The sequence below is a fragment of the Meriones unguiculatus genome, chromosome 5 (assembly GCF_030254825.1).
Source record: "Meriones unguiculatus strain TT.TT164.6M chromosome 5, Bangor_MerUng_6.1, whole genome shotgun sequence".
NCBI lineage: Eukaryota > Metazoa > Chordata > Mammalia > Rodentia > Muridae > Meriones > Meriones unguiculatus.
Window position 1 is genome coordinate 20,573,185 of NC_083353.1, and position 17,395 is coordinate 20,590,579.

Here is a 17,395-nt window from a genome sequence, read left to right on the forward strand (position 1 = left end):
AATTTAATTAAAAGACTCTAACTAGACCTGCAGCTGATGCTAACCTTCTCTCCTGATGACACAGTCAGGGAGGATGGAGACTGAGTCATCATGATGTCTGCACAGGCACCTGCAATCAGGAATACACAATGAACATGAATATGAACACAAACACAGATTTAAAAACATGTAATACTTGTCATTTAATGTCTGTGTGCTATCATCGTGTCAGAGTCTTATTATGTAATAATAATCTGGCAAACTCTAAATTTCTTTTTTGGGGGGGTTAATCTATTGTTTAATTAATTTTTTATATTAGTTACAGTTTATTTACTTTGTATCCCAGCTGTCGCCCCCTTCCTCATCACCTCCCAATCCCACTCTCTCTCCCTCATGTCTTCCCTGCCCTTCTCTAAGTCCACTGATAAAGGAGGTCCTCCTCCCCTTCCATCTGACTTTAGCTTATCAAGTCTCTTCAGGACTGGCTGCAATGTCCTCCTCTGTGGCTTAGCAAGGCTGTTCCTCCCTGGGGCGGGGAAGGGTCAAAGAGCTAGCCATTGAGTGCATGTCAGAGACAGTCCCTTTTGCCCTTCCTAGGGAACCCACTTGGATACTGAGCTGCTGAGGGCTACATCCGAGCAGGGGTTCTAGGTTATATCCATACATGGTCCTTGGTTGGAGAAATAGTCTTACAAAAGACCCCTGTGCTCAGATATATTTGGTCCTTGTAGAGCTCCTGTCCTCTCCAGGTCATATTAACTCCCCCTTCTTTCATATGATTCCCTGTACTCTGCCAAAGGTTTGGTTATGAGTCTCAGCATCTGCTTTGATACACTGCTAGGAAGAGTCTTTCAGAGGCCCTCTGTGGTAGGCTCCTATCCTGTTTTCTTTTCCTACTTCCAATGTCCATCCCATTTGTCTATCTAAGTGAAGATTCATCATCTTACCCTGGGTTCTTTCTTGTTTAGCTTCTGTAAGTGTTCAGATTTTAGTATGTTTATCCTATCTTATATCTCTAGTATCCACTTATAAGCAAGTATATACCATGTCTTTCTGCTTCTAAGATACCTCACTCAGGATGATCTTTTCTAGATTCCACCATTTGCCTGCAAATTTTGTGATTTCATTGTTTTTTAATTGCTGAGTAGTATTACACCGTAAAAGTACCATAATTTCTGTATCCATTCCTCTGTTGATGGACATCTGGGTTGTTTCCAGGTTCTGGCTATTATTTTTTTTTTTTTTTGGTGTTTTCAAAGTAGTTCTTTAATAATTAGTTCATAAAAATATATCTTGAGTAATAATTCTGTATAACTGATATTAACACGTCTTGGACCAGAAAATAGTTTTTACTAAAGAAACTCAATGTTTACTGTTTTCATTTGACAAGATAACATAAATAAATACATATAGAAAGCACCACCATAATCCATACCATCAATTATCCATCTATGTCATGACAGAGGCTTTACATTTTTCATACTTTTTGTAATCTGTTTACTAAAGGGTTCATGTTCATAATCAGGTCTTCATCATTACACCATTATATTCTATCATTCAAATATCTACTCTGATAGATGTGATTCTATCCATTGTTTTTGAAAGGAAAGAATGTTTAAATTTTATTAAATCTTTTTTTTTTCAATGCAGTTTATTCAGGAACCTTGAACAATCATCTGACCCTGGGGAAAGCCAGCCCACAGCTTAAATAGCCTCTGGGTAGCCAACCCCAGCATGCCACGTGGGCAATGCAGATAGGTCCACATACAACATGAGAATTTTCCCTGTGCTGCAAATCTGTCTAAACAATTGTCTAGCTATATTTTAGGTAATTGGACTGGAGAATTCGATACTACGATGGAGCAGCTGAGAGTGGCCATTGTCACGGTAAATTCTACCAGAGTGGACGCAGGACTAGCCACAGGATTATCATCATGGATTGCTGCAGCCATGAATCATCTGAAGGAATGGGCGGGCATGGGAGCATTAGCAGGCCTTCTGGTGTTGGTCTCCTTGGTTTGCCTGTGGTATATATGCAAGATTAGAGTCTCACAACAGTGTAATGCAGCCATGACCATTCAGGCCTTTACAACCATTGAAGCAGGACAGTCTCCCCAAGCATGGTTGGCTACCATAAAAAGCTAAAATGTTAAGCTCAGGATGCGAGGCTAAGCACTGCACTCAGGGTCAGCCGCTTTGGACCCAGAGAAGAGCATGTCTGATTGCATGCGGGTTGATGCCCCAGAATTTTGTTGAGTATTTTTGCATCTGTGTTCATAAGGAAAATTGGTCTGCAATTCTCCTTTTTTTTTAGCCCTTATGTGGTTTGGGTATCAGGGTAAATGTGTCTTCATAAAATTAATTTGGCAATGTTCTTTCTGTTTCTGTTTTATAGAATAATTTGAGGAGTTCTGGCATTAATTTTCTTTGAAGGTCTTGTCGAATTCTGCACTATATCCCTCTGTCCTTGGGCTCTTTGAATTTAGAAAAATTTAGATGACTGCTTCTACTTTTCTAGGGTTTAGTGTTCTGTTTAAATTGTTTATTTTATCTTGATTTAACTGTGGTAGGTGGTACCTATAAATAAAGTTATCAGTTTCTCTTAGATTTTCCGGTTTTGGAGTAAAGGTTTAAAAATATGTTCTTATGAATCTCTAGAACTCTCGGGTGTCTTTTGTTATATCCATATTTGTATTTCTAATTTTGTTAATTTGGACATTTCCTGTTTTTCTGTTAGTTTGGCTATGGGTTTATCTATCTTGCTGATTTTCTCAAAGAACCCACTCCTCTTTATTATATTGTTTTTTGAATTGTTGTCTTTTTCTATCTTATTGATTCAAGCCCCCATTTTGATTATTTCTCACAATCTAGTCTTCTTGGGTATGATTATTGTTTGGGTTCTATAGTTTTCAGGTGTACTGTAAATTGTTAATATGAAATCTCTCCAGCTTTTATATTATCATTTAGTGCTATGAACTTTCTTCTTATCACTACTTTCATTGTACTCTGTAAGTTAAGGTATGGTGTTTATTACCTTTCTTTGAAGTACAGAAAGTCTTTCCTTTCTCTACTTATTCATGTCTTTGCTTCGTTTTCATTCTGTAAAAACCTGTTCAGTTTCCATGAGTTTGCAAGCTTTCTGCTGTTTCTGTTTTTTATATCCAGATTTAATCCCTAGTGTTCATATAGGGTACAAGGAGTTATATCAATTTTCCTGTATCGGTTGAGACTTGCTTTGTGTACAAGTATGTGTACAGATTTGAAGAATGTTCTATGAGGTGCAGAACAAAGCATAATCTTTCATATTCGAGTGAAATGTTCTGTAAATATCTATTATTTCAATTTGGTTTATAATGTCTGTTAGCTCTAGTAGTTCTGTTTAGTTTTTGTTGATATTGATTTTTTAACAAACCCACCTTATTTAGGTTTATTAAATGCTTCTACCTCCCTTCCAAACCCTCAACCCTCGGTAGGAGGGAAAGAATGTTAGTGGGAAGAGGGTGTGGAGTTCTCTCTGGAGTTCCTGCTGGGTAGGGTCATAGGATTCTTTTGGGGGAATTGCAATATCAGTGGTTGAGAAATCCAGAAGTGTAGGTAACCAGGAAATCAGCAAACAGCAAATGCAGCAGCAGGATGAATTAGCAGCAAGCAGTCTTTCTCCAAGCAGCCACAGATTCTTCCTCTGCCTCACATATTTATGCTCATCAAAGTCCTCAAAATTCAACTAATTCGATCTCCCAAAGAACATGCTCCACACAAGACACTTAACAGTATGGACAACTAAAACCTGTATCATTTTGTTAATATCTTAAGATGTTTATATATGTTTATATATGTTTATATATGTTTATATATATATGATATATAAAACATGTTTATATATCATATACAAAAACATCCACAATATTTTTCCCTCTGTTTAAAAAATTGGCTTCCTCTCTAACATTAATAAACTATACACAGTAATTATTTTGAGAATTTTCAGGTAAGAATTACATTTAAAATGTCCAGTTAATTTGTATTTCACCAACTTGGAAAAAGTATTCCACTATCTATCTTATCCTGGTGAGTCCTAAATTCTGTACTTAAACCACTTTTTTTTATATCTATCAACCTGAAAACACAGATCTAGACCTTAAGCTAAATTGTAGTAAAATTATGACTATCTAGTCTTCAACCTCATCAGAAATACTAGAAGGAAAAAAATAATACCTAAACATAAAGAAAGAATAGAACAAACAGCTTCCAAAATTACAGAAATGACAGAGACAGTTGACTTCCTGGACAGTCAACAGAGGTTTTTGGGTTGTTTGTGCATCCAGTCTTCATCCTAGTGGCCCAGAATATCTGACAGGCTTTTTGGTGAAACAGGAATTTTGAAGGACCTACCACTTAGTCTCTGAAAATTTGGACAGTCAATTTTCCTGTTTTGTTTAATAAGCATTTCTTTGAAAGTATGATTAGCTCTTTCTACAATTGGCTGTGCTGTAGGATTGTGTGCTATACCAGTAATGTGCTTTATATTATAATATGCCATGAATTGCTTCATCTTACAAGACACATATGCAGAGGCATTATCAGCCTTAATTTGTGCAGGTATCCCCATAATTGAGATTATTTCCAACAAATGTGTAATTACACAACCAGCCTTTTCAGAACTTAAAGCAGTTGCCCATTGGAATACCGAATATATATCTATGGTATGGTGTATATACCTTTGTTTTCCAAATTCTGCAAAATGAAACACACCCATCTGCCAGATTTCAATTTTTTTGTACCCCTAGAGTTACTCTCAGCTTCTCATGGAGTTTAGTTATACTCAGAACATAAAAGACACTTTTTTTAATTGTTTCTTTAACTTGTCAAGTGATAGAATTTTTTTTTCTGTTAACATGGTGTTTTACATGAAAGTTTGAGGCTTTTAACACATTTCCTATTAGTAATTTATTAATTATGCATTTCTTCGTGCCAATGGACCTGGCAAACCTGTATGAAACCGAATATGAGCAATATATAATGGATAGTTTCTACTTCTGATGGCCTGTTGCAATTGCATAAATAACAAAGTCAATTGTGATTTAGCAAGAATAAATTTTGCAGTTTCTGTATGCAAAACAACTCATTTTGAATGTTGAGAATCAGTAATTATATTAAGAGATTCAGGAAAACCTAATAATACTATAAGGCTCACATAAAATTCTGATTTTGAACTGAAGAATATGGGCTTTTCATCACCTTGATTATTTTGTCTGATTTATAACCTGCCATCCCCATCTTGTTTGCATCTGTATAGAATGTTGGTGCCTGTGGAATTGGCGTTCCTTTACAATATGTGGAAGAATCCAATTAGTTGTTTATATAAATTGTATACATTTGCTTTTAGGATATTTGTTATTAATTTGTCCCAAATAGATACTACATGTTCTTTGGCCACCAGTCTTCATTGATTACACAAAATGACATAATATCAGCATTAGTTAGAGGCATGACATTTTGAGCTAGGTCCATTCCTGACAATTGATTTAGTTTTATTCTACCTTTTATAATTAATTCAGGAATCTTTTCTATGTATGTCTTTATTTTTTTACTTTGTTATTGTGATAAGACAATCCATTCCATAATACTATCTTCCCTTTGCATAATGAGCCCAGTAGGAAAATGAGTTGAAGGTAAAATGACCAAAATACAATCAAGTTTAGGATCAATTTGACCCACTTATGCAACTTGCAATCTTTGTTCTATCAGAATTAACTCTTTCTGCTTCCACTGTTAGACATCTTGGGCTGTTTAAATCTGAATCTCCTGGTAATGTTTGAAACAAATTACTTAACTCGTAAATTCTTAATCCAATTATAGGCCTCAGCCAGTTAATATCTCCCATTATTTTTTTGAAATCGTTAAGAGTTTGCAATTGGTCCCTACAGATCTGTACACTTTGTAGTTGAAATTTTGTTGACTTATTTTATAACCCAAATAGCTAAGTGAATCTCCTTTTTGTATTTTTTCTGGGGCAGCGTGGCAGAATTCTTTGTGTTTCTTCAAACATTTTTTTTCTATAGTATCTACATTAGAATCATCCAACAAATATCATCCATGTGAAGAAAAATGATATGTTGAAGAAATTGCTTACAAATTACTTTAATTGTTGATGCACAAAATATTGACATAAAGTTGGACTATTTAACATTCCCTGTGGCAACACCCTCCAGTGGTGTCATCTCTTTGTTGGATGACAATTGTCCAGAGTAGGTACTGAGAAAGCGAACATTTCCCTATCCTGCCCATGCAAAAGTATTGTGAAAATGCAATCAATTAGTATTGTAGACCAAGCTCTAGGTAACAAGGAATGTAAAGGAATTCCAGGTTGTAAAGGAACCGTTGGTTGAATGAGTTTATCCACTGCTCTTAAATCCATTATCATCCTCCATTTTCCTGATTTCTTTTTTACAACAAACACAGGGGAATCCCATGGGCTGGTAGACTTTTTTTTATTTTAACAGTTTATTATGACTTATTTTAAAAATGCGAATCTATTAAACCATGTAGAAATAAGTCTGCACAAACAGAACATACGTTAAACAAGTATAAGTAGATAGACTGTGAGATCTGGATTGTCCAGGCATCTTCTTTATGCTATGGCAGCTAAGTAATCCCTCACTTCCTTTGGGGAAGCCAGCTTCATTGCAAATGCCAACTTCTATGTTATCTTCTGTCATTTGCCCTTCAAAACTTTCCTTTAGGGTTAAAATGGCTGTATGAATGGCATCTTCCAGTTCTAGGTCCTCATTATATCTTTTCTCAAGGAAGGTTTTCCCATTCACATAGTTCTTCCCCTTTTCTGTGGCTGTCCAGACAAAGTAACCTCTGGAGGGATCTGACTGAAATAAATACGTCCCTTATTCCACCCACAAATAAGTAAAGAAACACAAAACGGATGAACACCACCCGACTGGGTATACTCTTGCATCACAGACACTACTCTTTGTTCCAGCTGGGCTGTGGGAATGGGTACTTGGTAAACAAAATAGTATTGCTGAGCAAGTTTCCAGGCTCCGTGCACAGGAAGCGCTCTAATCTGGGCCTATGCCAGTATACACCCAACCGATATGCTTGGTAATCGGCTCTACTTTGTGAACACTCCTTTCATCATACAGGATGGATTTCTGCTTTTTTTGCTAATACTACATCATTTGCAGCTTTAATTCCTACTGAAGGAGCCCCTCCACCTACAGCAGCCAAAGCATACTCAATCTGGACAAGTTTACCAGATGGGCTGAATGTCGTCAAGGAGAAGCTGTAACCTGGCTCTGCCATCCTTAGCTGGAAAGTCTGGTAGACTCTTTTATTTTGAGCCTCCACCTGCTTTTGTTAAAGTTGTTCAAGTGCCTGCCATTTTTCTTTTGTTATGGGCCACTGTTCTTGCCACACAGGTCAATTTGATAGTTGCTTTAAGCATAAGGCTGTTGGTATTCGGAAGTGGCTCCTCTTAAAATTTGGAAACTCTGGAACCTGGGTCCCTGGCTCTGGCTCCGGGCTGGCTCCTGGGGTGCCCGTGGAACCCGCCCGAGTCTTTTCCAGGGGATGTCTGGGTGACTCTTGCCTGATGTGTCTAAAACAAAAAGGGGGAATTGTAGAGAGCTGCGGAATGCTATGCCTTAAAGATGGAGCTGGTTTCCGCCTTCCACCTTCCCGATGGTGAGTGCTCTCTGTCACGAACAACTCCACATTTGGCTAAGGCCGAGGATCTGGCTTGCTTCCATGTATGTGGACCTATCTGCATTGCCCCCGTGGCACGCCTGGGTTGGCTACCCAGAGGCTATTTAAGCTGTGGGCTGGCTTTCCCCGGGGTCCGAGGATTGTTCAATGTTCCTGAATAAACTGAAAAAAAAAAAAAAAAAAAAAAAAAATTGGAAACTCAATCCCATGGATATTCTATGCTTTTACAGTGGGCACAGCTTGTGATTGTTCTTGATTACACATATCAGTAGTTTCCAGAGGAACATCTATTATTTCATCCCTAATTTCATCACTTGCTGTCTCTGGGATTGCAGGACTATTAATTTGAGTAACTCATTCTTGTAAAAGATTTCTTTCACATAAATTTATGGATATGTCAGCCACATAGGGTCTCAACTCCCCTGTCCATCACCCTTCTGATCCCACACATTTACTCCATCATACACTTTGTCTTACTTGAGATATTTTAGCATTTCCTATATACTTTGTATAAACCTTCTGAAGTGGCAATTTTGGATTCCCAGACTTTTGGGAGAGGATACTGACATCAGCTCCTGTATCTACCAAACCTTGTATTTCAACACCATTAATTTGGGTCTCTGATCATTAATCACTGTTTGCCAGAACACATGTTTTCCAGGACTCCCAATGAGCCTATTCTTCCTATTGGAGCCGCTTTCCCCTTGATGTAGGAAAATAGTAACAGCTGAGCAATTCTATTCCGTGCATTAAATTGCATCTCTCTCTGTCACTCTCCCTTTTCACATATGCCATGATTTTAATTTCTGTCTTGCAATCCCCATCTGCAGTACCTGTGAAGAGTTAGCCTGGGTAATTCCATTTTGAAATAAAGGAGCCATCTTGACTGGGAGCTGAACTCAGGTACCAGGAAATATCACAAAATGTGCACTTGGCAAAAAACAAAGTTAACTCGCCTAGAAAAAGCCTCCAGGAAATATCACAGAATAAATATTTGGTAAGAAATAGAGACAATCTCCCTGGCAACAATCAATGAGAATTGGTTGGGAATCTGTTGGGAAAATTCTACCCAAGTTTCAGATACAGTTTAGAAGAATAGCAATTGTGATTATATGCCTCAGAGAAAGTCACCTTACCCCTCTGACTTTTACCCATTATCCTGTAATGTCAACACATGAAACCCGCTGCTTGCTGTCAAGGAAACCGCCCTTTTTTCCCCGTTAAAAATCCTGCTCACTCAGGGCTCAGGGTCCCACTACTCTACTGCTGCATCAGTGAGACTTGGGTCCAGAGTTCAATCCCTCTCATAATAAAGCTTTGTTTGACTTTGTATGGAGTCATCTCCTCGTGGTCTCTGAGGGTCTCATGATCATGGCACAACCCTGGGATGTACAATAAATCCTTGAGAAGATAATGCACTTCTTCCCAAGATAATTCCAACTGTCCCTGAAGGCAAGGATGATAAACACCTGTGGTCAACTCTTGGGGATAGACTAAGAGTTTTATGTGTAGCCAGATTCAAAACTGTACTACCTTCAGGAGCACATATCAAATCTGAAAAAGACTACTTGTGGTGATTGCCACAGGGTCTTGAGCTCACAGGCCCTTCTGTTGGTTTCCAGAAGTTACCTTTTGTGTTCCTTTTGGAATGGCAATCCCTAGACCAATGCTTTTCCTTGCCCCAGCAGTTACAATGCCCTGGGAGCTTTTATATTTCTTTTTTCTTAAATTTTTATTTTTTTCTTTTTTAATAAATTTTATTAATTACACTTTATTCACTTTGTATCCCCCATAAGCCCCTCCCTCCTCCCCTCCCAGTCCCACCCTCCCTCCCCCTTCTTTATGCATGCCCCTCCCCAAGTCCACTGATAGGGGAGGTCCTCCTCTCCTTCTGATCTTAGTCTATCAGATCACATCAGGAGTAGCTGCACTGTCATCTTCTGTGGACTGGTAAGGCTGCTCCCTTCTCAGGAGGAGGTGATCAAAGAGCAGGCCAATCAGTTCATGTCAGAAGCAGTCCCTGTTCCCATTACTATGTAACTCACGTGGACACTAAACTGCCATGGGCTACATCTGTGCAGGGGTTCTAGGTTATCTCCATGCATGATACTTGGTTGGAGTATGAGTCTCTGGGAAGACCCCTGTGTTCAAATTTTCTGGTTCTGCTGGTCTTCTTGTGGGATTCCTGTTCTCTCCAGATCTTACTATTTCCCACTTCTTATATACTAAAATGCTCAATCCCCATTCAGAAAGGCAAAGAGGATGGACATCAGAAGAAGAAGAAAACAGGAAACAACCTAGAAACCTCCCCAGAGGACCTCGGAAAGGCTCTGCCCTGCAGACTAACAAAGCAGACTTATAATTTTTATTTTTATAGTAGTTACAGTTTATTTACTTTGTATCCCAGCTGTAGCCCCCTCTCTCATCCCCCCCCAATCCCACTCTCCCTCCGTCATCTCCTCCCTGCTCCTCTCTAAGTCTACTGATAGGGGAGGTCCTCCTCTCCTTCCATCTGACCCTAGCTTATCAGATCTCACCTGATAAGGTGAAGACTGGCTACAATGTCCTCCTCTGTGCCCTAGCTGGGCTGCTCCTTCTACAGGGGGTGGGGAGGTCAAGGAGCTAGTATCAAGAGTTCATGCCAGAGACAGTCCCTGTTTTCCTTACTAGGGAAGCCACTTGGATACTGAGCTGCCATGGGCTACGTCTGTGCAGGGGTTCTAGGTTATATCCATGCATGGTCCCTGGTTGGAGAATCAGTCTCAGACAAGCCCCTGTGCCCAGATATGTTTGGTCCTTGTGGAGCTCCTGTTCTCTCCAGGTCTTACTAACTCTCTCTTCTTTCATATGATTCCCTGCACTCTGCCCAAAGTTTGCTTATGAGTCTAAGCATGTTTTGATATACTGCTAGATAGAGTCTTTCAGAGGCCCTCTCTGGTAGGCTCCTATCCTACTTCTCATTTTTTTTCCTACTTCCAATGCCCATCCCATTTGTCTTTCTAAGTAAGGATTGATCTTCTTATCCCGGGTCCTCCTTCTTGTTTAGCTTCTTTAGGTATACAGATTTTAGTATGTTTATCCTATTTTATAGGTCTAGTACTCACTTATAAGTGAGTATATACTGTGTGTGTCTTTCTGCTTCTAAGATACCTCACTCAGGATGATCTTTTCTAGGTCTCACCACATTTACCTGCAAATTTCATTATTTCCTTAGTTTTAATTGCTGAGTAGTATTCCCAACATCATATGGAAAAACAAAAAACCCAGAATTTCCAAAACGATCCTGTACAACAACAGATCATCTGCAGGTATCCATCCCCGATCTCAAGCTGTACTACAGAGCAATAGTAATAAAAACTGCATGGTACTGGCACAAAAACAAAACAGTGGATTCATGGAACCGAATACCAGAAATAAACCCACACACCTATGGATATTTGATTTTTGACAAAGAAGCCAAAACCATTCAATGAAAAAACAAAACAAAACAAATAAAAAACAAACAAACAAACAAAAAGAAAACAAAACAGCATCTTCAACAAATGGTGCTGGTACAACTGGATGTTTCCATGCAGAAAAATGAAAATAGATCCATATTTATCACCCTTGTATATCATCGTAGCCAGAATCTGCTTGTTCCCATCTACAAGTAAATGTACTGTATTCCTCAGAGTTAACGTACCTTTCATTTTGTGGGCTAAAGCATTTAACCTTTTTTTTTTTTTTGTAAATGACCAAATTTACTGTAATTAATGCACTGGGTATTTTGATATCTGAGACCTCTAGCTGTATGTTCTTGGCATGATTCTCCTGAGAGCCAATAACAGCTGTCTCTCTGTCTCTCTTTTCCTTTCATCTGTAGGTACTACTTGTGCTTTAAAGGGCTAAGTGCTCTCTTACATTCAGTTTTGCATTCTCATATGTTAAGATCAGTATCAACACTTGTCTTGTTTCAGTATCTGGTATGGCTCTATGTAGAGCTGAATCCAGTCTCTGAAAGAAGTTGGTGAAGGCTTCTCCTGGGCCTTTCATTATCTTAGTAAATGAGGTGGTTGTTTTACCAGGCTCCTCAACAATATCCCATGCTCTTTTATTATTATTATTAGTTACATTTTATTAATTCTGTATCCCAGCTGTATCCCGCTCCCTTATTCCCTCCCAATCCCACCCTTCCTCCCTCAGCTTCTCCCTGCCCCTTTCCAAGTCCACGGATTGGGGAGGACCTCCTCCCCTTTCGTCTGGCCCTGTTTTATCAGGTATTTTCAGGGTTGGCTGGAAAGTCCTCCTCTGTGGCCTAGCAGGACTGTTCCTCCCTTCGGGGATGGGGAGGTCAAAGAACCAGCCATTGAGTTCCTGTCAGAGATAGTCCCTGTTCCCCTTACTATGGGAAACCAATTGGTTATTGAGCTACCATGAGGTTCATCTGAGTAAAGGTTCTAGGTTATATCCCATGCTCTTAATGCTGAAAGATGACATTGTTCAATTGTTCAATTACTACATCATCAGACTGAATTTGTTTTTTAAAATCAGCATAACAGCCTTCAGGATGCTTTATTAACATTTATCCTCCATGTTATATTTGTTGTTCTTTTTTCACGGCTTCATTTCTCCACCATGATAACCATTGTAATTGCTGACCAGCATCTAACACAGCTGATACCAATCTCTCCGAATCTTGAGGGATAAACTATTTTGGGTAGCCCACTTGCTTACCATTTGCTTAGTCAAACACGAATGTATTCCATACTTTACAATGGCCTCTTTAAAAAGCTCTCAATCAAGCATTTCTACTGGACGCCATGTCCTCTCATCATATGCCTCACCACCATCAGTAGCAGGCATACGTTGCACAAAGACTGCAAAAGCTGATGTTGCTTGCACAGCCCCAAAAAACTCCTCTGGTGGTACACTTGGCCTAACAGTAACCCGTTTTCCCTGCCTCCTGCTCTTCCAGGCTTCTGGCCTCATGAAGGTGCTGTGGGTACCTGTCAGCAAAAGCATGTGAAGCAGGGTGGGGCAGTAATCTGCTTTCAGCCTAACTTGCTTTCCTCTTTCTTGCTGGAGAAAAATGTAATCTTAGAATCTGGCCTGAGCATTTTTGTTTTCCTTCCACTGGCACTTCTTGTTTTCCCAGCACTTCAGCCACTATTCACAAATTCTCTAGATACATAACCATCTCTGCAATCTTTTCTAACCCCAGAGAATTGAGTGAACCTTCTGAAATTTCAGCTTTCCTCCCAACCTTTTCCCACATAAAATATACAGACTATGAAGCAAAACTAGAAAACCCCACTCTTGGGACAAGACATTGATGACCCAGTGGCAGTAGCCACTATATTGCCAAACTCCTCAAACAATAGTGCACACTTATCAAACCTGACTAATCTTCCCCTACTTTAGAAGTGAATTAAGCCACATTGTACACCACCTGCGGACATTGATTTTTTAACAAACTTACTTTATTTGGGGTTATAAAATGCTTCTACCTCCTTTCCAACTCCTTAACACAGGGTAGGAGGGAAAGAAGGATAGTGGGAACAGTGGGCACAGTGCTCTCTGCTTTTTCTGCTGAGTGGGGCCATAGGATTCTTCTGGGAGCCACACTAACACCAGCCTCCAGAAATCCAGAAGTCCAGGTAACCAGAAAATCAGCAAACAGCAAGTGCAGCAGCAGGACGAGCCAGCAGCAAGCAGTCCTCCTCCAAGCAGCCATGCCTTCTTCCTCTGGGTTCACATATATATATATATGTGTATGTACATATATATATATATGTGTGTGTGTGTATATATGAGAAGGAATATACAAACTCCTGAGAATTCAACTAATTCAACTGGCAAAGACTATGCTCTGCATGACACACACTTAACAGGTATACACAAACAACCCCCCCACAACTTGGAAGTTTAAGAAAAATATGTTTACATATCATAAACCAAAACATCCACAATAAGTTTTTGAGTCAATGATCTGTCTATTGGTGAGAATGGTTGTTAAAATCTACCACTACCAATGTGTGAAGGTCCATATGTGACTTAAGCTACAGCAGTATTTGTTTTATAAATTGACTGGCCCTGTGTTTGAGGCATAAACGTTAAAAATCGGAATGAAATTTTGGTGGGTTTGTACATTGAAAAGTATGTAGTATCCTTCTCTAATGATTAGATTTGGTTTGGAGTCTAATTTGTGAGATACTAAAAATATCTACTATATAGAGAGATAGATAGCAATATATATAATATATATATAATTTTTGAGAAACTAATTTGTGAGATACTAAAATATCTACTCTATATAGAGATAGATAGCAATATATATATGTATATATATTGCTGTGTATAGTAGTCTGGGCTATTGTGAGATTATGTATAGTCTGTATTTTTAAGGGTATAATTAACATCCATACATTGGAGTTTTCTATTACAAACATTCTGAAGGGATGGTTTTGCAGATAAATGTTTTTTAATTTGACTTTTTCATAAAATGTCTTATTTTCTCAATCTATAGAGATTAAAAGGCATGCTGTACACAGTAATCTGGCCTGGCATCTCTGGTCTCTTAGATTCTGTAGCACATCTGCCTAGGCCTCTATGGCTTTTCATGTCATCATTAAGAACTCAGGGGTGGTTCTAATAGGTCTGCTTATTTATGTTACCTGGCCTTTTCCCGTGCAGTTTTTCTATCCTTTCCTTATTCTCTAGGCTTAATGTTTGGATTATTATGTGTAGAGGGTACTCTCCATCATGGTCAGATTTAATTGATGATCTGTTTGCTTCTTTTCCCTTAATAGGCATCTCCTTTGGATTAGAAAAAAAAATTCTTCTATGATATTTTTGAAAATATTTTCTGAGCCTTTGAGATGAGTTTCTTCTCTTTCCTTTGTAACTATTTTTCTTAGGTTTGGTCTTTTCAAAGTGTCCTGGATTTTGTAGATATTTCGTATTAGAGATACTATAGATATAACACTTTTCTTTACTGATGTATGTAATTTTGCTTTTGTATCTTCAACCCCTAAGTGTCTGTCTTTCTTTTTTTTAATTCTTTATTAATTACACTTTATTCACTTTGTACCCTCCCCTGTGGTTCCCTCCCACCTCCTGTCCCAATCCCTCCCTTCCTCCATCCTCTGCATGTATGCCCCTCCTTGAGTCCACAGTCAGGGAGGTCTTCTTTTCCTTCCTTCTGATCCTAGTCAATTAGGTCTCATCAGGAGTAGCTGCATTGTCATCTTCTGTGGCCTCATAATGCTGCTTTTTCCTCAGGGGGAGGTAACTAAAGAGCAGACCAATCAGTTCATGTCAGAGACAGTCCCTGTTCCTATTACAATGGAACCCACTTGGATACTGAACTGCCATGGGCTACATCTGTGCAGGGATCTTAGGTTATCTCCATGCATAGTTCTGGTTGGAGTATCAGTCTCAGGAAAGACCCCTCTGCTCAGATTTTTTGGTTCTGTTGCTCTCCTTGTGGGGTTCCTCTCCTCTCCAGATCTTACTGTTTCCCACTTCTTTCCTAAGATTTCCTTCATTCTTCCCAAATTGCCCATAAGACTCAGCATCTGCATTGATAGTCTGCAGGGCAGAGCCTTTCAGAGGTCCTCTGTGTCAGGCTCCTGACTTGTTCCCTCTTTTCTCCTTCTTCTGATGTCCATCCTCTTTGCCTTTCTGGATAGGAATTGAACATTTTAGCAAGAGTCCTTCCTCCTGATTAGTTTCTTTAGGTGTACAGATTATAGTAGGTTTATCCTATATTATATGTCTATATGAGATATTATAGATTTAACACTTTTCTTTCCTGATGTACGTAATTCTTCTTTTGTATCTTTAACCCCTAAGTTTCTGTCTTTCATCTCTTATATCCCGCTTAGGAAGATTGCCTCTGTATTTTCCATTTGAATTCCTATATTTTTCATTTCTAGCTTTTGATCTGTTTTGGGTTTTAATGATTCTATTTATAATTTCAGGTCTGGGACAGTTTTGTTCATTTCCTTAAACTATTCATACATTCCTAGATTTTTTTTTCAGAAATGCATACATATACTCCTTAAGGAACTTTACCATATTCATAAAACTGTTTGAAGGTCTTTAACGTGTGTTTCAGCTAAGATGGTCTTTTAAGGTGCTTCAGCTTTGATGGGATATCCAGGCCTCTGTTAGGATAGCTGGGCTCTAGTGGAGACATACTGTCCTGGCTGTTATTGATTGTACTTTTACACTGGCATCTTGGTGTCTGCATTTGGGTGATTAAAAGACTAGGTGTTGATTTCTTGTCTTTGTTGAAATTTTCTTCCTTGGTTTCTGTTTCATCTCTAGATTTTGAAATAGTGTCTTACCCATGTACTGCCTATTCACCTGATCTGTTTCAATGACATGTTCACAGGGAATGCTGACCAGTGTTGGAGGCTGTGTAACTTAGCTCATTAGGAACAAGAAGATTGCAGAAAAGGGGTTTGTATTTCTTGGTAATCAGGTCAAAGAGTCAACCATGTCCTTAGCTACAGAGTTAGAGGTTAAAGCCATGGGGATTGGGTGTTAGGAGCAGTTGGAGAAGTGTGGGTCTGCCTTCATCCTACTTGTGATCTGGAAGGAGTAGCTCTTAGGTTAGAAGCAGTGGTCTCTGCTAGAGCTGGGGTCCAAAACCAAACAACAAGTAAGGAGTAGGAGAGGATGCTTTTTGGACTATATAGGAATAGAAGGAAGGGAAGGGAGGCTCTAGCTGGTAGTATACTGCAGCACTAGGATCAAGATTTGGGAACTGGGTCTGTGTAAACAGAGAGGAGAAGATCTGCTGGCAGCCTACCTGGATTTCTGGCAGATCAACTTCTAGATACAAATCCTTATTTCTTAAATAATTATACATATATATATATTTCTTATTTTCCAATTCTTCTGTCATTTATTACACCGGGAACTTAATTTTCCCTCTCTTCATTGCTTCCATTCTCCTTCCCAATTTCCCTTCTGCCCCAGATCATCTCCTCCTCCTTTCCTTTCAGTAAAGAGTTGGCCTCCCAGGGATACCAACAGAACAGTACATAACAAGTTACAGTAAGACTAGGCAGAAATTTTTATGCCAAAAATAGACAAGGCAACTGAGTAAAAGAGGCCTAAAGGCAGGCAAAATAGTCAGACACATGAGGTGCAGAACTAAACAGAGAATTTTCAACTGAGGAATATAAAAATGGTGAGAAGAACTTAAAGAAACATTCAGAGTCCTTAGTCATCAGGGAAAAGCAAGTCAAAACCTCTAAGTTTCCATCTTAAAATTAGAATAGCTAAGATAAAAATGCAAATGATGGCAGAAGCAGGAGAGGATATAGAGAAAGGGTTACACTCCTCCATTCCTAGTGTAACAACCACTCCATTCATACAACCACTTTAGAAATCAATCTGGCATTTACTCAAAAAAACAAAAAACAAAACAAAAATAAAACGGAACAGCTCTTCATCAATATCCAGCTATGCCACTCCTGGGCATATACCTAAATGGGGCTACACCCTACAATAAGAACATTTGCTCAACTCTGCTCATAGTGTCTTTATTCATAATAGCCAGAAACTGGAAACAACCCAGATGTCTTTCAATGGAAAAATGGATAAAGAACTGTAGTACATTTACTCAATGGTATACTACTCAGCTATTAAAAACAAGAAAATCATGAAATTTGCGGGCAAATGGATGGAACTAGAAAACATCATCCTC

The 17,395-nt window shown here is 38.9% G+C and overlaps 1 pseudogene; it reads right to left on the reverse strand.

Annotated features, from left to right (window-relative positions):
* Window positions 1-6,607: 6,607 nt before the first annotated feature.
* Window positions 6,608-7,293, reverse strand: LOC110541725 (proteasome subunit alpha type-2-like; annotated as a pseudogene).
* Window positions 7,294-17,395: the final 10,102 nt, after the last annotated feature.